Here is a 9,345-nt window from a genome sequence, read left to right as displayed (position 1 = left end):
CACTTCATAAAAAGTGCAAGCAATGCCAAGAAAAAAAGTATCAAAAGTAAAATAATTTACCTAGCAGGAAAAAAGTTTCAGTTTTACCATATTGTACATTATATTTTGAGTTATTTCTATGTTAACATTAAATTAGCATATAAGGAGCATTTTAAATGTCATAGCTGGTCAGGTATAGCGCATTTTAACTACATTATAAACAGCTTTAATCTATAACAAGTAGGAGTGGAAACCACCAGAGGCCCCATAATACAATATTATGATGATACTTGAGTCACAATATGAAATTATTGCAAGTATTGTAATGTATCATGAGTTGTTTGTTGAAAAAAAGATATAAAGGAAGCAAACCACAAAAATGCAGGTGGTCAGTTGATTAAACTAGAAAAAAAATATGATGAGAAAACTGCACACTTCTCTCTTACAGTTGAGGTTGTAGTTTATTGGTTCATGTAAAAATCACCAACATGTTTCGGCCTTTAAGAGTTTTTTTTATAAGTTTAGAATGTCACAGACATGTTCATCCTGATTTGTTACCTTTTTTTCAACTGCATATTGTGGCTCAAAAGGAAAACTTTATCAACCTCTGTTTTATGTAATAGGATCAGCCTGTTCATCAAACTTTTAGTGCAGCAAAAAGTTGCAAATCGTACCTGACAAACTGAACTGTTCTATCACAGTCAATCAAAATGATTAATGATAATAATAATGAAATAGCAGCATCTTAACTTCCACCAGTGGACTGAAAGGGTACAGATTTAATTTTCTAGTACCAAAAAGTTTGATTTGTATTTGAAATATCAATAAAATGTTGGTACTTGGCATCTGTGTTTTCATACAATATTGACATGCAAAAGTTTGCAATACTATGCTGTATCGGCCATCCCTAATAACAATGCATTATATTTTTAAGCTCATCACAGGCTTTGCATGTGAAATAAAACAGGAATGAAAAAAACTAAAGCCGTCAGATAAATGAAGTGAAGTTCAGAGTACAAAATGTCCAGCTGAAATGTACAGTAGTGTAGTGTAAATTAAAATACTCAAGTAGAAGTTCTGCACATTAGTTTATGTACTTTGTCCCCTTCCAATATGAAGAAAAAGACCTCAAAATAAGTATGTCACTTATTTACCTTCTATCACTGTCAGTCAGGCAACATGAAATCACTGCTTACTGCTGCCATCATGTGGACACATGTTCACACAAAGTTCACAGTAAATTCACTGTCCAGTTAACAGTTTTATACTAGATGTTTCATCCACAAACTGTTGAGTCACTGAATTATTCTGCATCCAAAATATTCACTACTTAGAATCCGATTGAGGTTGTCAAGATATTGTAACCTCATATGCATTAATTAAATATTCTCCTCAATGAAGCAGATTTTGTAAACACAGCGTTCCTCTTTCAAAACACTTCAACAACATACTTCTTATGAAAGATTCAAGCGGCAGTAACATAGAAACACACAACACTTGTTTCATTTTCCCATCAGCACTGGTCTGGTAGATTCCAGCAACTTTACTTCCCACAGCTCCACGGCTTTAACGCTCAAACAACAACTTGTTGTTCACCCTCCATTTTGCAATAATCTACACACCGATTCATAACTCTTAAAGCCCTCTCTCTCTCTGTTCCTGCTGCCTTTACCTGGGTCGGTGAAGTGCAGTGTCCCATCGTGTCCATACATCCCTCTGAAGGCCGAGCCCTGACAGTGAGCCGGCCAGCTGAGCGAAGGCCCATGAGCCTCAGCGGCTCTCTCGGGCCCGGCCAGGCTGAGGCAGGCTGGGAGGAGAAGCAGGGCCACTGTTACCGGATAGAGCTGTTTGCCGGGGGCCACCGGGCCGGCTGTAAGGGCCCACAGCACCCAGGGATAATCCCCCTAATGCCTGTCACAATGAGATTTGATTGGAGACTTGAACACCCGGATTAGTAATAGTGTCAAGTGAACAGTGTGTAATACCTACCCTCAAAACAGGCAGCTAATTGGGCTTTCTGCCTACAGGCACATGTAGATCATATTTTTATTACAGTATGGAGGCAATTTCACTCCATCAGCTGAGTGGTTTGTTCACTTAAGGACACTGTAACACAAGCTTAATCATTTCTGTATGGATTAAGTTATTTATATTCTTAATCTTGTTTTATAACAACTAATTTCAGAGGTAAAGTTCATGTTACTATCACAGTCTGATCTCATGGTCACACTGTCACAAACTGGCGAAAGCAGAAGCCTCATCATGAGACTTTATTACTACAATAAATGGAAACAAAGCAGCGTCTGGATCAGAGTTTACATTATAATCCATCTGATAAACAAAGAAAAAGATACCTCTATGACAGCGATACTGTTTAATATAATTTAGATATGCCGGCCGATAAGAGTTTTATCTGTTAGTATCTCATGAAATTCACATTTGGCCCATTATACTGGAATTGTATTTATGGAGGGTTATCATTTAGTGCTACAATGTAAAATCCACTTGACGTGGACTTTCACATTATTCAATGGGATTTTATCAGTGGTTATCATCCCATAAGTATGGGCAAGTAGGGGCAAACTCCACCTTCTAGTAGGTCCAGCAGGTCGTTATCCGCTGATTCAATAGCCAATCACTGTTTTGTAACATTTAACTTTCAGTTTCGTTCCATTTAGGCTACAAAGACCTGATTTGAATGTTATCACATGATTAAACGGGTGGATATCAGCAGTTATCAGCCCATAAGTATGTGCGAGTAGGGCCTGCTCCACCTTCAAGTAGAACCAGTAGATCGTAATTGAGCAGCTATATGTGTTGTTTAGTGGTGCCCTCTACCAGCCGTAGTTATTATGAACTATGGCAAGAGGGAGGTGATGTTACAGAGTGTGAAAACGAAGCAGGTGCAAAGAAAGTATAGTTTAAAGCGCTAAAAGTCCCTTTCAGGGACGGTGGGAGGGAAGGTATTTTTGTCAAACAAACCAAAGACATTCACCCAGAAGACTGGGGTTCGTGTCTCATTTCAAAGCCAAAGTCAATGGTGTCATCCTTATAACACCATAACTTTTGGCGAACCTGGTCTCACAGGAATCCGTGAAATAGCCACATTCGCTTAACTCAAAATCCGTGGAATAGCCACGGAATAACTAAAATTTCTGTGAAACTGACATGGATTTCGCTACAATGCAAGTTATGCATTTTTTGTGAAAAAAAATCAATATTTTGACTTCTGCATAAAAATGGATTTTGATCACTTTTCTAGTGAGAAATATATGTTTTATTATTTTCTAAATATTCACTCAGTGAATGTACATAATCACTTTGTATGTTGGAATAGCCACGGGATATGACTGTCATTTACTTGCATTGTAGCAAAATCCGTGTCAGTTTCATGGAAATCTGAGTGATTCCGTGGCTATTCCACGGATTTTGAGTTAAGCAAATCCGTGGCTATTTCACGGATTCCTGTGAGACCATGTTGCTTTTGGCGTATACGTGCATTTCTTTTTTATTTATAATATTTTTTTGTCAGAAAACTGCAGCCTTTTAACGCAACTTAACCAATGTTTTCAGCGAGTGATCATTTTATTGGCTGATAGCCTTCTTAACCTGCCAGCAGGTGGAGTAGGCCCCAACATTGTTATTGGAATGATAACCGCTGATAACGCTCATTCATCTGCTTACATTCGTATGTTAGGGCAAAAAAGAGCCTGGTTAGGCATAATAAATGATTGTTTAAAAGTAAAATAAATGCATGTTAATGCCAAAGTGGGAAATCACTACAGCTGTGTATCTTTATAGAAGTATCTCTATTTCCAGCAACATGTGCATCTGCACTGCACGGTCTCTCTGACTAATAGCATGCCCCCAAAGCCCCCAAAATAACACCAGGCATGTCTTATGTAATATTTATATAAACACTTACTGGTACTGGTGTATTATTTGCAGCAGCATCAAATTTCTCTGCAAGTTAAAGGGATTTTGTGTCCAAACTTATATGTAATGCTATATTGTACTTGTTGTACTTGTTATCCCTTCACAGCTATAGTTACATTACAGATTAATATTTTTACAAGCAATACATACAATCTACTATTAAAATTGATGCATTATTAATGAATGTACTTCCCAACAGTTGACCAAACAATCTCTCCACATGTACAAGAAGTCCTTAAAGTATTTAGAAAACTAAAAATTTGAAAATTTCCATGAAAACTGAGCAACTGCATTTGCTGAGGAGAATCATCTGTTATGATCAAAAACTCAGAGCAGCTACTAAAGGACCTTATGGGCCTAATGCACCTAGCTAAAATAGTAAAACTAGCTCAAACATAGCAATCTAAAACATAAAAAAAGCTTCTTACACGAATGCATCAGTAATTATAATACAATGGTATAACACTGACGGGTCATTTTACCACCTATTGAGTACTTTTATTTTTTTTTCTGTACATTTTGTTGATAAAACTAGTACTGCTACTTAAATGCATGATGTATAATTTGAAGAAGATATCTTGTTAATGAGTCTGGTTCTGTTCATTTGAACAGCTAACTTTGTCTGTCACTCAGGCAGCGTATATTAAGGAGCCTCTCTGCGCCCCTCTGTCAGGTCATTCAGCCTCGTAGGCAAACAGATATTTGCTGAGGAGCTGTTGAACGGCTGCTGTCATGTTTACATTTAACAAGTGATTCTGCCAACAGCAGAGCTCGAGAGTTTGTCCAGGTTGTGACCGTTGGGCAATTAATCCCATATGTCCGACACAAGTTATGTGTGTTGTAGGTTACCTGTCTAAGAGGACGGTTTCTCAGTTGGTCTCTGTTGTTGGGTGTAAAAAGGCTGTTTTGACAGCAGAACTCTGATGTTGGATTTCTTACATTTTTTTAGAGTCATAGTGTCAGCACAGTTTTGAAGTAAACTGTACTGTGATTTGCAGTTTGTTTGGACAAAGAAGCATAGTATAACCCGATTTAGGCCAAAAAGAGGCTTAGTGCTGGCAGCTGCCAAAGAATGCATTTGTAACATAAATGTCCTGGTTTTGGAAGATTTATGAAGCATATACTGGATAAACAAATCCTTTCAGAAAATGTTGCTATTGTACTCAAAAACAGTGCACCTCAGGTGAGGCAATTTTGTGGTCATGGATGAAAAAGGTGGCTTATCAGAGACCAGTGCAATAATCACTGTTTTTTAAATCATGGGCATACAGTTAGAAGGATACATGGATGTAATACTGTCAATTCTCTAGTGAGGACCTTTTTTATCGCATATAGTTATAAGGATAAAGCCGATAAAGACCAAAAATATCAATATTATGTTAATCTATCATTCTGGCATCCCTGTTTTAGTCCCATTTGTTCGTACTGAAACATAGTTGATTATTTACATTAAGACAATATTATTTTGTGTTACAAGTTTACTGAAATGTAGGCTATTGCTTAAACATGCAAATGAGGCATTTTCTAATGCTAACCTTTTGTGAATTAAGGAGAAATCTACAGATGCAAATAGATAAATTGTAATGAAATGGAATAAAAAACACCTAAATGTGTATTCTGGTTATTTCTCACTAGTCTGAACGAAGATTTGTTTGGCCTGTAGTGTTTCGCCTTAAAAACAGACCATAAATATAAACGTAGATGTTCGAAAAAGGCTCTGGCACTTCCTGCACTGCAGTTTAGCAGAAGTAAATAGGGTGTTTGTTAGGAACTATTTTTAGTGGTGGATTAATACACCGTTGCTGCTTTAGTGGATATTTACAGCAGCAGGATAGAATTAAGTCAAAATAACTACAGTGCTCTTATTCATCATATATTGAAAAAAAGTCACCCATGTGCCACAGTTCTCATGTCATGCTCACTATGTGTTTTAACAGTTTTAACACAAAAATGGAGGCCCATAGCTCCCCTAGTATAATAAAAAAAAAATAGGGAGAAATGGAAATCTGGGAATCCATCGGCTACCAGTCTGAAGACAATTTACCCTCTGGGGGCAACAGCCAATATTTTGGGGCCATGACTTCCTCTCCTGTGCATTGTTTACAGTCAGATCTGCAACTTGAAATGTGAAAATGGAGTTGGAGTAAAGAGACAACTTCTATGACTGAATTGTTTCAAAAGTAGTCAGTTTATGATGGAAATATGAATATAGATACAATTTTAAAAAGCTAGTGAAAACGGAAATCGTCAATGACAGCCAGTGGGTTCTTAGATTGGGTTAGGGTTAGTTTGGCCAATGTATTCCATCTCTTTTAGTCTCCACACTAATGGTTTACCTGCAGTCAACCAAAGCCCACCCAAATGAGATTGGTCAATACTACTTAGACTACAAACAGAATACAAATGAAAACCAGAACCAAGAGCGGATCCCATTCCCTACAGATTCTTCATTCACATGCAGATATCTGTCTATAAAGATTAGAGTGATAGCAAGGGGTTGATGCAGTGAAGTGCAGACAAATAGGGAAATCAGGACTAGGATAAACCTATAAGGATGGTTGTATAAACTTAACCAGAGAAAGACTCTCTATTTCAGGGCTTCTGGAGAGGACAGTTACATATCATAAAGCAGCATCTGTTCATGGACACACCAACTCTTTACATGAATAGATTTTTTTCTCAGTTCACTGGAGCATTGTGAAATTTGCATCTTTTAATCCCACTGTCACATGCAAATCACTCAATGAATGACCAAAGGAGTAAAAAACAAAACTCTATCAACTGCTGTTTTAAAAAGCTGAGAGACAGTGTTGTACAGTGAAGCCTTCACTCTTATTGAGATCAAAACAGACATCACACAGGTACTGTATGAAGCCTGTTGCAGCAATGTGAAGAGAGATGTGAGCCATGTGTTTGTCTTGGTACAGCACCATATACTGGAGCGAGGGCTGGGCTATGGCCTACACATCATCGCAATATTTTGTACGCTATATTGTTATTAATATTTTGATATATCAAATCTCCTCTAAAGAACTTCATAAATGCTCAATTTAACCATTTTACACAAACAATCACACCAGTATGATGACAAAGAGTCCCCAAAATATGCCTGCATTAAAACATTCTTGTTTACATTTATTAGTAGTTGCAAGCAAAGAGAGAGAAATCACAAACAAGTTAAAAGTTAAAGCAACAGTATGCTATTTATTCAAACCAGCCGTTAAATACAATAAATAATTACTTGATGTATGCCTACACTGTAGCCTTGTTCTAGTTACAAGTTAAGGACCGCCTATTTAACTGACATCCTGCTTTGATGTCATGTAAAAAAAAAAAAAAAGACAAGACAGGCACTAGGTGAGCACAGGAAGTACATGTCCGCCTTCTGCTGCTGTATTTCTCAAGCCACAGAAACCACTAAGAGTGAATCTTGTGTTTTGGATGTTATTATCACACTTCACAAAATATGGCTCAACAGCGGCTTTCCAGTGCCCTTGAGTTGACAAGACATTACTTCTTTGGAGTGGATAGAACAGCTGATGACTCCAGTAAGACCAGAGGTGAGGGATGGAACATTTAATTAAACAAGGCTTGGTGCAAGGATACAGCTACAATCACTAGTAGCCAGGTAAAAACTCTCTTTAGCAATTCAGTTCTTTCACTTTTTACCTGTTCTGTGCTTCACTACAGAAACAAAAACACACACTGTCTGGGTGGGCGGGGGCGTGTGTAACCTGTGCGTAAACTTTTATGTTAAAGTATGTGCAAAATTATACCCCATGTTGACAATACAGTAATTTTATACATCCCACACAGAATAAGATGCAATACTTAAAGTATATTCAATATAATTGCCCACCACTAACTGGAGCCAAAACAAAATAAAAGCTTTACTAAAGTTTATACTGTAGTTACTAAGACAATGTTTTTAGCACCTCAGGCCCAGAATTAAAATACACCTGACTTCATTCAGCACCGCAGCTTCTCAAAACTCCTTCTTGGATCAGCTGCAACAAAAACATCATCAACCTCAAATCCTTTCAAATCCTCCTGTAAACACCCCTCAGGCTGCTCCGACATCTCAAAAACCTCTGTAGCATCTTCACCATCAGGCCCAGCTCCCATGGCCTTCTTTATAACAACCTCCATATCTCTGACACACCTCCTGGATTATGGCCGTGTGAAAAAGGCAGACACAAATGGCGGTGATATTTCCACCCTGGATCTGTTGTGATCCAGCAGAGCTCTTCAGCCAAATGACCGCTCACTGCACAAACTACCGAAAATGAAAGCAAACAGCTGCCACACTCAACCTCTTTCCACTGAAACCAATTGATAAAAAAGTGTGTACTCACCAAATGGAAGTTCCATACTTGAACTGACTTGTGTGTTTACATTGACCATTTTGTCCGTTGCTTCCTCTCAAACATGTGTTTAAAATCCACTTCTTCCTCCCTCACCATAAGTTGTAAAATGTGAAAATTTGGCGCAGGTTGCGGTAGTGTGAGAAGCCTGTTGTTGGTGCAAGGTAAGGCCGGTGTTGCCGCTGTTATCTTATTGATTTTCCTAATCTGGGCAAATGTGGGTGGGGAGGTTAAACAGTAACCAGGCTCGTATGGACACCAATCTATATAGCAGCTGTAACTAAGGCAACATGATGATAGAAACTCAAATAGACATTAAGTTATTATGTGCTTTCCCCTCTTTCTCATCACCAAACAGACATTTTTGCAAGATTTGGAGTGAGTAAGAGCATTGAATAAGAGTTTAGACAAAAAGGAGAGAGAAAGCTGGAGGGTGGGGAGAGTGACATAAAACACAGAGAGGAGTGGAGAATGTACTGAGGGTGGCAGCCAACAAACTGTGTATGATGAGTGACGTCACCCATTTTGTTTTGACTGAGGGGGAAATATTGCTGTTGGATGAATGAGGCCTGTTATTTCCACATTCTCACAGCTTAAATAAAAATTTCACACCTGTTTAAATTCATAAAGGCAAAGTTTGTACCATGCAGTTTCTTCTGCCAGATATAATTTACCAATATCCCAAGAAAATTCACCTATTTTTTTTTAGGTTTTTCTAAAAAAAAAGAAAAGACTTGTACAAGCCTGTCAATATTAAGACATTATTAGGATTTTTCAACTACTGTAGCATCACCTGTTTTTATGGCTTTAATGTGATTTATGTCTGAATAAATGATTTGCCATTTTGTAAAATACGCCCTTATTGCTTTCTTAGAGTTAGATGAGAAGATTAATACCACTCTTAGACTTCACATTAGTAATGTTTTTCTCTGCCCAAGTACACTTGTGCCACACTTTATGTTGTGGTAGCAGAGCGCCTATCACAAGAACCCAAGCCCATGCAATGGAGACGACAGTTGCATTGTGCCTATTGTTTATATTTTGGAGACCACGTCATGAACAACCC

This window comes from Centropristis striata, chromosome 5, assembly GCF_030273125.1.
Source record: "Centropristis striata isolate RG_2023a ecotype Rhode Island chromosome 5, C.striata_1.0, whole genome shotgun sequence".
NCBI classification, from domain to species: Eukaryota; Metazoa; Chordata; class Actinopteri; order Perciformes; family Serranidae; genus Centropristis; species Centropristis striata.
This window is presented reverse-complemented; position numbering follows the sequence as displayed.